The following is a 16,026-nucleotide window of genomic DNA, read 5'->3' as shown; positions in this document are numbered from 1 at the left end:
CTGAATATAGCTCGGGAGTGGACAATGGTGCATCCAGTTGAGTATCATCAGTTGGAGAGCTGCAAAGAGAACGGTCAGGGATCTGGTCAGTCATGTCGAGGGGCTGCTTATCAAAGGAGACCAGAGTTTTTGGGCAAATACTGTCCTAGGGACCGCCCGTCAATTGTTAAGGAGGGTGCAAAGGGAACTGTGTGGATAGCCGGAGGGGGGGGGGGGGGAGGTAGAATCAAAGCCATAGGGTTGGGGGAGACATGGCTGGAGGGAAAAGAAGAGGCAGATGTGTAAATGGAATAAAAATGGTGATGTGGGTAAGCTCAAGGTGTATGGGGGCATATAGTTTAGCAAGCAAGGGAACGGTAGATTAAGGAGGCAGAATTGCAGGACCATCTCTGTGGCCTCCACAGGGGGAACATAGAGGAACAGGTTGGGCATGATTAAGGTGTAATGTCAAGTTTCAGGAAACAGGGAGGACAACTGCAAGTGAAATTCAATGTGGTGGGTCTCCACTTTGTCGGGAGAGTGGAAATAGGCTGTCAGGGAAAAGGGGATATGAAGACTCTTGAGAAACCAAGTGGTACCTGGTGCTGATGGTGTCTATTCTGAGTTGCATTGCCTGCCTTTCTCTCGGTGTGCAATGCCAATGAAAAGTGGCCTGGCCTAGATAGGAGAGCCTGTGTGGACAGAGTCTTCACTGGGTGAATGTGGAACATATTTCTGCTGTATATCAGGACATTGGAGCAAACACTGGAAGCATGGCTTTGCAAATTACAACAACATTTCGTTGCATATTTGCAATGCAAGTGGAAGGAACATGCTATGTGTCAAATGTTGGTCAAAAGATGGATTACACTCAGCCATTGGAGCAGCCTAAGTAATATTGTCATCTCAGTGATGCAGATGTTAATGACAATAACTTAAAAGGAAACAAATTCTGGGCAAAAGTTCACCATCATTTGTGGAACTTCCAAGGGTGTTACGGATGAAGGGAACATCACTGCATCATACGTCATGTATGCATTGCAATAAACTCTAACTAAAGTAATGGAAAATGGAATCATTAAGGTGGGCTGGGATGGGAAAGAGGTCAGAGCACAACTGGTATTCCCCTTTGTATGTAATATGTTGGTCATTCAACTGGGACAACATCTACACCAAGTTGGTGTGCACCTATTGTGATCAGGGTCCTGGTGGGACAGGGCAGCTGAAATTCTGGGTCCACAGTTTGGTGTAGACTTGGCTGGCCGACCAGTAGAGTCACACAGTGTGCTGCTCTGTTCTGGCGTGCTGTGCTCTGCTCAATTAGAGCAGACAAAGAGGTGATTTGACAGATGCTGAAGAACTGGGGAATAGGAGTAGTTGTTTAAGCAAAAGACCATTGAGCTGGGGGAAGCTCTCTTTGCGGATGACACAGCTCAGCTAAAAGCAGACATATAGGAGGTCTCATCCAACAATGCAATATGGGTGGAATTTAGGAATTAGAAAATGTGCAATCTCTATGATGGAGTTATACTACAGGCCTCCCAATAGCCAGTGGGAATTAGAGGAACAGATAAGTAAGCAGATCATGGAAAGATGTAAAAACAACAGGGTTCTGGTAGTGAGTGCTTTTAATTTCCTCGGCATTCACTGGGACTTCCTTAGTGCCAAGAGCTTAGATGGGGCAGAATTTGTTAGGTGCAGCCAGGAGGGATTCTTGAAGCAATATGTCGGTAGTCCAACCAGGGAAGTGCCGATTTTAGACCTTGTACTGGGGAAAGAGACTGGCAGGCAATCAAAGTTTTGGTGGGAGAGTATTTTGGAAATAGTGATCATAAATCTGTAAGATAGTTATGGAAAAGGACAAGACTGTTTTCTTGGGTGAAAGTGCTAAATTTGGGAAAGGCTGATTACACAGTATTAGGCAGGAATTGGAAAATCTGGATTTGGGGTAGCTGTTTGAAGGTAAATCCACATCTAATATGAAGGAGTCTTAAAAGCCAGTTGACCAGAGTTCAAAACCAGCATTTTCCTGTGAGAATGAAAGATAAGGATGGCAAGATTTGGGAACCTTCGATAACGTGAGACGTTGTAAATTTAGTTAAAAAGAAAATAGAAGCATCTGTAAGATTTATGAAACAGAAATCAAACAAGGGCCTTGAGGAGAATAAATGAAGCAGAAAAAAACACAAACAAGCAATTAGGAGATCGAGAAAGGACCATGAAACATCCTTGGCAAGTAGGATTAAGATAATCCCAAAGCATTTTATACATTTATTAGGAGCAAGAGGGTAACTAAAGAAAGGGTAAGTCCACTCAAAAACAAAGGGAATTTATATGTGGAGCCTGAGGAAATATCCGAGGTCCTTAATGAGTATTGCACATTGATATTCACTAAGGAGGAAAACATAGATGATGTCAGGATTAGGGAGGAGTCTGTTGATTGTGTTAGGGGACTCTCTAGTCAGAGGCAAGGATGGACGTTTCTGTGGCCAGCAGCAAAAAATCAGAATGGTGTGTTGCCTCCCTAGTGCCAGGATCAAGGATGTCTCAGACAGGGTGCAGAATGTTCTCAAAGGAGAGAGAGATCAGCAGGAGGTCATTGTACACATTGGAACCAATGACATAAGAAGGGGGACAGGATAGATCAAGTGAATCCTTTAAGTATAAAGGCAGTAGGAGGATATTTAAGAGGGAAATCAGGAGGGCAAAAAGGCAAATAGGTTTAAACATATTCCAAAGGGCTTTTAATAAATACATTAAGGACAGAAGGGTAACTAGGGAGAGAATAGGGCCCCTCAAAGATCAGCAAGGTAGCCTATGTGTGGAACCACAGGAGATGCTAAATGAGTATTTTGCATCACTGTTTACTGTGGAGAAGGATTTGGAAGATATAGAATGTGGGGAAATAGATGGTGACATCTTGAAAAATGTCCATATTACAGAAGAGGAGGTGCAGGATGTCTTGAAATGCATAAAAGTGGGTAAATCCCCACAAAAAGTGAATCAGGTATACCCTAGAACTCTGTGGGAAGCTAGGAAAGTGATTGCTGGGCCCCTTGCTGAGATATTTGCATCATCAATAGTCACAGGTGAGGTGCTGGACGACTGGAGATTGGCTAACAATAGACAATAGGTGCAGGAGTAGGCTATTCGGCCTTTCGAGCCAGCACCACCATTCATTATGATCATGGCTGATCATCCTCAATCAGTATTCTGTTCCTGCCTTATCCCCATAATCCTTGATTCCATTATCTTTAAAAACTCTATCCATCTCTTTCTTGAAAGTATCCACAGACTTGGCCTCCACTGCCTTCTGGGGCAGAGCATTCCATATATCCACCACTCTCTGGGTGAAGAAGTTTCTCTTCAACTCTGTTCTAAATGGCCTAACCTTTATCTTTAAACTGTGTCCTCTGGATCTGGACTCACCCATCAGCGGAATCATGCTTCCTGCCTCCAGAGTGCCCAATCCTTTAATTATCTTATACGTTTGAATCAGATCCCCTCTCATCCTTCTAAACTCAAGTGTATACAAGCCCAGTCGCTCCAATCTTTCAACATATGATAGTCCAGCCATTCCGGGAATTGACCTCGTGAACCTACACTGCACTCCGTCAATTGCCAGAATGTCCCTCCTCAAATTTGGAGACCAAAACTGCATACAATACTCCAGGTGCAGTCTCACCAGGGTCCTGCACAGTTGCAGAAGGACCTCTTTGCTTCTATACTCAATTCCTCTTGTTATGAAAGCCAGCATGCCATTAGCTTTCTTCACTGCCTGCTGTACCTGCATGCTTGCTTTCATTGACTGATGTACAAGAACACCTAGATCTCGTTGTACTTCCCCTTTACCTGACTTGACTCCATTTAGATAGTAATCTGTCTTCTTGATCTTGCCACCAAAGTGGATAACCATACATTTATTTACATTACACTGCATCTGCAATGCATCCGTCCACTCATCTAACCTGTCCAGGTCACCCTGTATTCTCCTAACATACTCCTCACATTTCACCCTGCCACCTAGATTTGGTCATCAGCAAACTTGCTAATATTACTTTTAATACTTTCATCTATATCATTAATGTATATTGAAAACAGCTGCGGTCCCAGCACCGAACCTTATGATACCCCACTGGTTACCACCTGCCATTCCAAAAGGGACCCGTTTATCACTACTCTTTGCTTCCTGTCAGCCAGCTAATTTTCAATCCAAGTCAGTATTCTGTCCCCAATACCATGTGCCCTAATTTTGCTCACTAATCTCCTACGTGGGACTTCATCAAAGTCTTTCTGAAAGTCCAAATACACTACATCCACTGGCTCTCCCTTGTCCATTTTCATAGTTGTATCCACAAAACATTTCAGAAGATTAGTCAAGCACGATTTCCCCTTCACAAATCCATGCTGACTCTGACCCATCCTGTTACTGCTATCCAAATGAGTCATAATTTCATCTTTTTTCTTGATTTCAGTATCTTTCCCACCACTGATGTCAGGCTAACTGGTCTATAATTGCGTTTTCTCTCTCCCTCCTTTTTTGAAAAGTGGGAAAAGGAGGGAGAGAGAAAACGCAATCCACAGGAACTTATCCTGAATCCAATCCACAGGAACTTATCCTGAATCAATAGAACATTGGAAAATGATTACCAATGCGTCCACAATTTCTAGAGCCACCTCCTTAAGTACCCTGGGATGCAGACCATCAGATCCCGGGGACTTATTAGCCATCAGACCTAACAGGATATCCGACACCATTTCCTGCCTAATATAAATTTCCTTCAGTTCATCTATTACCCGAGGTCCTTCAGCCACTATTACATCTGAGAGATTGCTTGTGTCTTCCCCAGTGAAGACAGATCCAAAGTCCAATTCAACTCTTCTGCCATTTCCTTGATCCCCATTATAAATTCACACGTTTCTGTCTCCAAGGGCCCAATTTTAGTCTTAATCATGTTTTTTAGTCTTTTCACATACCTAGAAAAGCTTTTACTAACCTCCTTTTTATTTTTGGTCCGTTTGCCTTCGTACCTCATTTTTTCTCCGCGTATTGCCTTTTTAATTATCCTCTGTTGCTCTTTAAAAGTTTCCCAGACCTCTGGCTTCCCCTCATCTTTGCTATGTCATACTTCACTTTTATCTTTATATAGTCCTTAACTTCCCTCATCAGCCACGACCACCCCTGCCTCCCCTTAGGATCTTTCTTCCTCTTTGGAATGTACTGATTCTGCACCTTCTGCATTATATCCAGAAATACCTGCCATTGTTATTCCACTGCAATCCCTGCTAGGGTATTGAACCATTGAACTTTGGCCAGCTCCTCCCTTATAGTTCCATAGTTCCTTTTGTTCAACTGCAATACTAACACTTCCGATTCTCCCTTCTACTTCTCAAACTGCAGATAAAAACTTATCATATTATGGTCATTATCTCCTAATGGCTCCTTTACTTCGAGGTCCCTTATCAAATCCGGTTCATTGTTCAAAACCAGATCCAGAATTGCTTTCTCCCTGGGAGACTCCAGTACAAGCTGTTCCAAGAATCCATCTTGGAGGCATTTCACAACCTCCCTTTCTTGGGGTCCAGTACCAAACGTGGTAACACTATTTAAGAAAGGTGCTAAGAAAAAATTAGGGAACAATAGACTGGTGAGCCTGACATTGGTGGTGGGCAAGTAGTTGGAGGAATCCTGAGGGACAGGATGTACATGTATTTGGAAAGGCAGGGACTGATTAGGGATAGTCAGCATGGCTTTATGCATGGAAAATCATGTCTCATGAACTTGATTGAGTTTTTTGAAGAAGTAACAAAGAAGACTGATGAGGGCAGAGCGTTGAACATGATCTATATGGACTTCAGTAAGGCATTTGATAAGGTTCCCCATGGGAGACTGGTTAGCAAAGTTAGATCTCATGGAAGATAGGGAGAAGTAGCCACTGGATACAGAACTGGCTCAAAGGTAGAAGACAGAGGGTAGTGGTGGAGGGTTGCTTATCAGACCAGAGGCCTGTGGTGTGCCACAACGATTGGTGCTGGGTCCACTATTTGTCATTTTTATAAATGGTTTGGATGTTAACATCGGAGGTATAGTTAGTAAGTTTGCAGATGACACCAAAATTGGAGGTGTAGTGGACAGCGAAGAAGGTTATCACAGAGTACAGTAGGATCTTGACCAGATGGGCCAATGGGCTGAGGAGTGGCAGATGGAGTTTAATTTAGATAAATACGAGGTGGTGCACTTTGGAAAAGCAAATCAGAGCATGAAGTATACACTTAATGGTAAGGTTCTGGGAAATGTTGCTGAACAAAGTGACTTTGGAGTGCAGGTTGATAGCTCCTTGAAAGTAGAGACGCAGGTAGATAGGATAGTGAAGAAGGCGATTGTATACTTTCTTTTATTGGTCAGACCATTGAGTACAGGATTTGGGAAGTCATGTTGCAACTATACAAGACATTGGTTAGGCCACTTTTGGAATACTGCATGCAATTCTGGTCTCCTTTCTATCGGAAGGATGTTGTGTAACTTGGAAGGGTTCAGAGAAGATTTACAAGGATGTTGCCAGGGTTGGAGGATTTGAGCCATAGGGAGAGGTTGAATAGGCTGGGGCTGGTTTCCCTGCTGCGTCAGAGGCTGAGGGGTACCTTATAGAGGTTTATAAAATCATGAGGGACATGGATAGGACAAATAGATAAAAGTATTTTCCCTGGGATGGGGGAGGTCGGAAATAGAGGGTATAGGTTCAGATTGAGAGGGGAAAGATATGAAAAGGGGCAACTTTTTCATGCAGAGGCAGTCAGAGGAACTGGTGGAGGCTGGTACAATTACAGCAGTTAAAAGGCATCTAGATGGATATATGAATAGGAAGGGTTTAGAGGGATGTGGGCCAAGTTCTGGCAAGTGGGACTACATTAGTTTGGGATATCTGGTCGACATGGACAAGTTGGACCAAAAGGTCTGTTTCCATGCTTTACCTCTCTATGACTCTATGTTGATATTCTAAGGCATGTTGATATTAGGAAGGAGAAAGTGTTGTGTGTCTTGAGAAACATTAAACTAGATATGACCCAGGGCCTGGTGGGATCTATCCTATAAAAATTAAGGAGGCAAGGGAGGAGATTGCTGCTTCTTTAACAGAGATCTTTGTATCCTTTTCAGCCACAAGTGAGGTCCCAGATGCTTGGAGATTAGCCAATGTTGTTCCTTTGTTCGAGAAAGGCAACAGGGACAGTCTAGTAAATTATAGATCACTGGGCTTTACATTAGTTGTAGGGAAATAATTGGAGAAGATTCTTAGAGACAGGATTTACTTGCATTTGGAGAAGAATGGACTTATTATGTATCGTCAGCACTGCTTTATGCAGGGGAGATCCTGTCTCACAACTTGATTGAGGTTTTTGAGGGAGTGATGAAGCTGATTGATAAGGGCAAGGCTGTGGATGTTGTCTCCATAGACTTTACTGAAGCATTTGGCAAGTCCCTCATGGTAGGCTCGCCCACAAGATCAAATTGCATGGAATCCACAGTGAGTTGGCAAGTTGGATACAAAATTGGCTTGGCCATAGAAGACACAGGGTGGTTGTGCAGGACTATTCTTCTGACTGGAGGCCTGTGACCAATGGTATTCTGCAAGGATCAATGATGGGGTCTCTGCTAACTGTAGTATATGATTTGGATGAAAATGGCGGTGGTCTGATTAGTAAGTTTGTAAATAACACAAAAATTGGTGGAAAGTGAGGAAGGCTATCAAAGGACGCAGCAAAATTTATATAAAGGAATTTAATCCGGCCAAGTGAAGTGTTTTAGGAGGTCAAATGCAAGAAGAAAGTATACAATAAATAGCTGAACCTTTAGGAGCATTGATATATAAAAGGACCATGGGGTCTAAGTCCATAGCTCCATGACAGTGGTAACACATATGGATAAGATGGTAAAGAAGGCATTCGGTATGCTTACCTTCAACTGTCACGGTATTGAGTTGGCCTCTGACACCATTCCAAGGGTTTGAGATGGTCAGACAGCCACTCAATGTGGTCAGATTCAGAATGTTGTCCACATCATCGGTGAGGAGGCAAATATCAGGCAGGCCACCAATCCCATCTTGACTCTTTCTGCCTTATTGTAGGCAGTTTTCTCCAGGAATGAGAGACAGGCAAGTATGAAGGGAGATGAAAATGAGTAGCACAACTGTTATTTGCTATTGCTATGAGTACAAAAGGAGGCCATTCAGCCCATTTATACTGCCCACTGCCAATTTCCTGTCATTTCCCATATTCTTGCACACCATTTCTATCTAAATAATCATCTAATGCCCTCCTGAATGCCATAATTGAATTGGTCTCCATCACATTTCCAGACACTAAGACAGTACATTTCATACCCTAACTACTTGCAGTGTGAAAAAGATTTTTTTCACATCCCTCTTCCTCCTTTTGTGCATCACTTTAAATCTATGTCCTCATTTTTGTTCCTTTTATGCACGGTAACAGCTTCTCCCTATCCACTCTGTGCCACCTGATTTTGAAAATCTTTAATAAATTCCTCTCAGCCTTCTTTTCTCCAAAGAAGAACACAGCCAGCTTCTTGATACTACCCTCATAGCTCAAGTTTCTGAGTCATGGAACCATTCTTGCAAATTGCTTCGGTACTCTCTCCAATGCATTCACATCTTTCCTATAATGTGGCACCCACAACTGTGCATAATACGACTGCTTAGATTTAACAATTGTTTTATATAAACTCAACATCACCTCGTTGATCTTACTCTATGGCCCTATTAATAAGAAAACAATAGCTTTATTAACTGCTCTCTCCAGCTGTCCTGACACTTTCAGTGATCTGTAAGTATATACACGTAGGTCCCTCTGCTCCTATACTACCTTTAGAATTTAACTTCTATTTTATATTGTCTTTCCATGTTCTTCCTATCAAAGTTCATCACCCCACACCATGTGCCCTCAATTGTACACTACACCAACTAATTAATGTCACAAAGTCATAGAGATGTACAGCACGGAAACAGACCCTTCAGTCCAACCAGTCCATGCTGACCAGATATCCCAACCCAATCTAGTTGCACCTGCCAGCACTTGGCCCATATCCTTTTAAACCCTTCCTATTCATATACTCATCAAAATGTCTTTTAAATGTTGCAATTGTACTAGCCTCCACCACTTCCTCTGGCAGCTCATTCCATATACGTACCACCCTCTGCGTGGAAATGTTGTCCCTTAAGTCTCTTTTATGTCTTTACCCTCTCACCCTAAATCTGTGCCCTCTAGTTCTGGACTCCCCCACCCCAGAAAAAAGACTTTGTCTATTTATCCTATCCATGCCCCTCATAATTTTGTAAACCTGTATAAGGTCACACCTCAGCCTCTGACGCTCCAGGGAAAACAGCCCCAGCCTGTACAGCCTCTCCCTATAGCTCAAATCCTCCAACCCTGGCAACATCCTTGTAAATCTTTTCTGAACCCTTTCCAGTTTCACAAAATCTTTCTGATAGGAAGGAGACCAGAACTGCACGTAATATTCCAACAGTGGTCTAACCAATGTCCTGTACTCAATACTCTGACTGATAAAGGAAAGCATACCAAACGCCCTCTTCACTATCCTATCTACCTGCGACTCCACTTTCAAGGAGCTCTGAACCTGCACTCCAAGATCTCTTTGTTCAGCAACACTCCCTAGGACCTTATCATTAAGTGTATAAGTCTTGCTGAGATTTGCTTTCCCAAAATGCAGCACCTCACATTTATCTGAATTAAACTCCATCTGCCACTTCTCAGCCCATCGGCCCATCTGATCAAGATCCTGTTGTAATCTGAGGCAACCCTCTTCACTGTGCACTACACCTCCAATTTTGGGGTCATCTGCAAACTTACTAACTGTACCTCTAATGCTCACATCCAAATAAATGACAAAAAGTAGTGGACCCAGCACCGATCCCTTGTGGCACTCCACTGGTCACAGGCCTCCACTCTGAAAAACAAGACTCCATCACCACCCTCTGTATTCTACCTTTCAGCCAGTTCTTTATCCAAATGGCTAGTTCTCCCTGTATTCCGTGAGATCTAACCTTGCTAACCAGTCTCCCATGCGGAACCTTGTCGAACGCCTTACTGAAGTCCATATATAGATCACATCTTCTGCTCTGCCCTCATCAATCCTCTTTATTACTTCTTCAAAAAACTCAATCAAGTTTGTGAGACATGATTTCCCACTCTCAAAGCCATGTTGACAATCCCTAATCAGTCCTTGCCTTTCCAAATACATATACATACTGTCCCTCAGGATTCCCTCCAACAACCTGCCCACCACCAATGTCAGGCTCACTGGTCTATCTCCTCCCTAAGCTTTGTGTCATATGCAAGCTTCAGGTGGTTGGTTAGCTCACTTGGCTGGATGGCTGGTTTATGGTGTAGAGTGACGTCAACAACGTGGGTCCAATTCCTATTACTGGCTAAGGTTAGTGCGAAGGACTGTCTTTCTCAAACTTACCGGAAGTGTGGTGACCCTCATATTAAACTATAACCAGTTGTCTCTCTCTGATGAAAGAGCAGCCCTATGGTCCAGCAGAACTATCTTTACCATGTGAAAATTTTGAAATTGTTTCCTGCACAACAATTACCAATATAGTTCAGGAAAAGCAATCATAGTTCAATTGCCAACCAATCAGCACTCTTTGCTTATACAGTATCATTGTCTTTTTTCCTTTTAATTTGGATATTTCTTGCAAATTGCCCTAATTGCCTGTTTATAAGATGAAAGTCTTACATAAATGTCTTTTTTCAGCAATACTCATGTTCCACATGTCAACTACATTCAGTCCATTATATTTTTGTTTTTGCGTCCCTCTCCTACATTTTTCATTCATCTCTCCTTCGAGAAACTGTCTTGATCTACCTTCTGCTCGAACAATTTGACCAAAATATTAAATCTTTCTCATTGTTATGCACCATTTTCCACTTTTCACCTCCTCATTTGTCTATGTCATTAGGAATGTGGACCATGCCCTCGGCTTAACAATTCTCTGTTTATTCTCCAGGTTGCTGAGACTTTAGACATAGAGGGCAAGATGTAGTACATCAGCATTATTTTTCATAGATTCAGGTTTAGCTTCTTTGATGTTGACATCCTTCACCTGTCCAAGCTGATTCTCGATCTCTCAGTTCACCTTCTGCAGTAATCAATGTGCTCAACCAATACCTAACACCCATTTAACCCCTTGTACTGATTACTTCCTTCCAGCCTCAATATTCCTTCTCATTCCACTGGCGTATGTTCTCTGGTATATCATTTAAGTTTTGAAACATATAAAGCATTGTTAGGTCTTGCTCTCATCTGCAAAACTGTTATTCTGGGATTGTGCTGGATTGCCAGGATGACCTTATTTATATTCTCTACTGAAGCCTTCTCACATCCTTCTGCCTGATCCCCACCAACCTCAACTCCAACAAGTAAGAGGAGCTCATGGATTTTGCTGTCATTAGGTTAAATCCACATGAGCAGTTGCTGCTGCTGTTGTCTCTCTTTCTTCCCCAAGGCCAGCAAGCCAGCTTCCTCTAATGGCTTTAGTGCTAATGTGCACCTTTGTTTTCTCTCCTTTACCAGCACTCTTTGTTCAACTTGTCCATGAGAGCCTCCTCCTGCTACCTCAGCCTTATTCCCATTAAACTGCTAGTCATCTAATTTCCCTTTCTAGCTCCAATGATAGGAAATACTTTAAAAGTTGTGTATGCTTGGATACCATTCCCTCCAAATCGGTCAATTATGCTTCCTCAAAAAAAACCTTTGATCCCTCTATCCCTTTTCACTAATACCCATGCCCTGGCTCTAATTAATGCCATGGAAAGGCTCAGGAATGTAACTTCAGGCACAGCAGATAAGGGGACAATTATGAGAAAAGGGGCAGTCAACGGTGAGCTGACGCTGTGTACATAAATGCATGCAGTATTCAAAACAAGGTAACTGAGCTTGTGGCGCAGATTGAAATTGGCGGGTACAATGCTGTGGGTATCACAGAGATGTGGCTGCAAGGGGATCAAGGCTGGGATATATATCCTATTGAGAGGACAGGCAGAGGGGGGTGGGGGTGGGCTAAGAAATAAAATTAAACCGAATGAAAGAAGCAATATAGAGTTGAAAGGGGTAGAATCTGTATGGTAGAGTTGAGGGGCCACAAAGGAAAAACAACCAGAACGGGAGTTACATACAGGCTTCCTGCAATAATCAGGATGTGAGGAAGAAAATAAATCAGGATTTCACTACGTTGGTGGACTGGGGAAATCAGATTGGTAGCAGATCTCAAGAGAAGGAATGTGTGGAATATTTATTACATAGTAATTTTGGAGCAGCCTATGTTAGAGCCCACAAGGGAACAGACAATTCTGATTTTCTGATGTGTATTGAGGCAGACTTGATGAGGGAACTTAAGGAGGAGAACTTGAGGACTCCAGATGCTGGAGGTCAGAGTCAGAAAGTGGTGCTGGAAAAGCACAGCTGGTCAGGCAGTATCTGAGGAGCAGGAGAATCAACGTTTCGAGCATAAGCTCTTCATCAGGAACTTAAGGTGAAGGAATGGCGAAGGGGCAGTGACCATAATATGATAGAATTCACCCTTCCATTTTGAGACGGAGAAGCTGGAATCAGGTATTACATTTGAGTAAAGGTAACTACAAAGACATAAAGGGAGGAGCTAACCCAAGTTAATTAGAAGGGGAGCAGCAATTGCAGGAGTTTCTGGAGTAATTCGAGAGGCACAGAGAAATTCATCCCAAGAAAGAAGAAACAAAATAATTGGCAATCATGGCCAACAAGAGAATCAGAGATAGCATAAAAGCCGAAGAAGAAGCATAAAATGTGGTGAAAATTATTGAGATCCTTTAAACACCAGCAGAGGATAATTAAAAAGGCATTAAGTGGGGAAATGAAATATGAAGATAGCCTTCATGGTAGAAGACACAAATAGCATTTCAGAACTTCAAAGGAGTTTGGAGGCAAAGGTGAATGTAGTGGCCATCAGTAAGGACAAGGTGCTGAGGAAATTGCAAGGTCTGAAAGTGGAGAAATCACCTGGACCAGATGGATTACATTCTAGAGTTCTGAAGGAGATTGTTGAAAAGATTATAGAGGCACTGGTGGGGATTTTTCAGGAATCACTGGAGTCATGTAAGGTTCCAAAGGACTGAAAAATGGCCGATGTAACAATGTTTAAGAAGGGAGGGAGGCAGAAGGCATGAAATTATAGACCAGTTAGCCTGGCCTCGGTCATTAGTAAGATTTTAGAGTCCAATATTTAGAATGAGATTGCAGAGTTCTTGGAGGTGCACGGTTAAATTGGGCTAAGTCAGCACAGCTTCATCAAGCAGAGGTCATAACTGACAAAACTATAAGAATTCTTTAAGGATGTAATGAGCAAGTTAGACAAAGGAGAACCAGTGGATGTAATTTATTTGGATTTCTAGAATATCTTTAATACGTGCTGCACAGGAAACTGTGAAATATCTTACGAGCCCATGGTGCTTGCATGGCATGGATAGAGGATTGGCTGACTGGCAGAAGGCAGAGACTGAGGATAAAGAGCTCTTTTTCAGGATAGAAGATGGTGTCTAGTGGAGTTTCACAGGATTTCAGTATTGGGACTATTTGGATCTGTCAAACTCATTGCCACAGAAGGATGGGGAGGCCAGGACACAGAGACAGATAGGTTCTTGATGAGTAAGAGGATCAAGGGCTATGGGAATAATGGGGTTGCACAGTCACAACTGAATGGCACAGCAGACACGATGGGCCGAATCACCTCATTCTGCTTCTATCTCTTATGCCGAATTCAAATTTAACACCAAGAAACGTGAAGTAATACATTTTGGTAGGTATAATGTTATAACACAATATGAACCAAATGGTATAAGTTTACCTGACAAAATGTCAATATATAATTGTATTAATATTTGCAATATACATTCCATGTCATATCATCAAAACACAGAATCACACAGCATAGAAACAGGCCCTTTGGCCTACCATATCTATGGTGTTTGTTGGTTTGCAAACTGTTCTAACCCCATTTATCTGCACTCGAACCATAGCCTACAGTGGCCTGGCATTTTTAATGCCTATCCAGATATCTCTGAAATATTGTGAGAGTACCTGCCTTCAACACCATCTCTAGTTGTGAGAGTACCTGCCTTCAACACCATCTCTAGCAGTGCATTCCATACTTATACCACTCTCTGGGTGAAAATGTTTTTTCTCAGATCTCTTCTAAACTACATACCCCACTCCTTAAACTTGTGTTTTCTGGTCTTAGAGATGTCTACAGTCCATGCCTCTAATAATTCTGTATACCTGGAATCAGATTCCCCCTCCTCAGCTTCCTCTGCTTTAAGGAAAACAACCTAGCCTATCCAGACTTTTCATCTGAGCAACATCCCGGTGAATCTGGTCTGCAACCTCTCAGTGCAATCACATCCTTCCGATAGTGTGGTGACCAGAACTGTACATACTATTCAATCTGCAGCCTAACCAATCATTTTATAAAAGTTGTTACATGACTTCCTTGCTACTATATTCTAGCCCTGGCTAATGAAGGCAATACCCCATATGCCTTCTTCACCACTCTGTCTGCCTGTGCTGACACCTTCAGGGATCTGTGGACTTGTACACCATAGTCCCTATGATACTCAGTGCTCCCTCGGGACCTACTATTCATTGTGTATATCCTTCCCAAAATGCATCACCTTGCAATTATCAGGATTAAATTTAATGCCATTAGCTTGTCCAGTTTACCAGCTGATCAAAATCAGACCGTAGCCTGAGACCATCATCCTCATTATCAACAACACCCATTTTCATATTATCTGCGATTTTACTAGTTATATCTTCTCCATTCACATTCAAGTTGTTATTGTACACAAAACACAGCAAAGATCCCAGGACAGAACCTTGCGGTACACTGCTGGTTCCAGGCTTCAAATCACAAAAAAAAACCCTCCACTATCACCTTTTGCCTCCTATTTTAAGCCAATTTTGGATCCAGTTCACCAACTTGTCTTGGATGCCATGGGTTCTTGAGTTTTGGTCCAGCCTTCCACATGGAACCTTGTCAAAGGTCTTACTGAAGTCCATATAAATTACATCAACTGCACTACCCTCAACAATATGTTTAGTCACCCTTTTCAAAAAATACAATCAAATTAGTCAGATAGGATTTTCCTCTACCAATCCATGTTGACGAGCCTTAATCAATATCTGCCTTTCCAAGTCTAATCCTGTCCCTCAGAAGTTTTTCCAATAATTTTCCTACCACTGACATAATACAATCTGGTCTTAATTACATGGCCTATTTCTGCTTTTGTAGAAAGGAAGCAAACTAGCTATCTTCCAGACATCTAGCACTCCATCTGTAGCCAGCAAAGTATTAAATCTCTCTGCCAGGGTCCCAGCAGTCTCTTTCCTTGCCTCCCATAGCAGCATGGGATACATCTCATCAGGCCCTGGGAATTTATGCACCTTTACGCCCGCTAAAACATCTAATACTCCTCCTTATTAATCTTAACATGTTCCCACCATCCCAGCTGAAATCCACATGTACATTGTCTTTCTCCTCTACCTCCAAGTCTCTAATAGGCCCCCACTCTTTCCCTGGTAATTTTCTTACTTTTAACATACTTAAAGTGCATTGGGGTTTTCCTTAATCCTTAATGTATTTTGTGGTCCCTCTTTGCCCTTCTAATTTTTTTAAGCAACTCCCTACACTCTCTATACTTTTGAAGGGCTTCCCCTGTTTTTATTGCCTTGTTCCTGACACATGCTTCCTTTTTTATTTTGTTTATCTGACTCTGAAAACCCTTTTTTTTAATTCATGGGACATGGGTGTCACTGGCTGGGCCAACGTTTATTGTAAATCCTAATTGCTCAGAGGGCAGTTAAGCGTCAACCACATTGCTGTGGGTCTGGAGTCACATGTCGGCCTGCCAGGTAAGGATGGCAGTTTCCATCTCTAAAAGGACATTAGTGATCCAGATGGAATTTTCCTGACAATCAAC

General features: G+C 42.4%; 1 long non-coding RNA gene across 1 annotated transcript in view; it reads right to left on the bottom strand.

Annotated features, from left to right (window-relative positions):
• Window positions 1–9,223, bottom strand: part of LOC148152119 (uncharacterized) — an 82,706-nt gene extending 73,483 nt beyond the window's left edge. Inside the window, exon 1 of the long non-coding RNA XR_015757113.1 lies at window positions 7,934–9,223. This is a non-coding gene — a long non-coding RNA (uncharacterized LOC148152119). The remainder of the gene's footprint in view (window positions 1–7,933) is intronic.
• Between the last annotated feature and the right edge of the window lie 6,803 nt (window positions 9,224–16,026).

This window comes from Chiloscyllium plagiosum, unplaced genomic scaffold (genome assembly GCF_037043375.1).
Source record: "Chiloscyllium plagiosum isolate Xiang-an unplaced genomic scaffold, Cpla_swu_hap1 HiC_scaffold_1, whole genome shotgun sequence".
NCBI lineage: Eukaryota > Metazoa > Chordata > Chondrichthyes > Orectolobiformes > Hemiscylliidae > Chiloscyllium > Chiloscyllium plagiosum.
The sequence above is the reverse complement of the archived record's forward strand: the minus strand, read 5'-3'. Positions and strand labels throughout refer to the sequence as shown.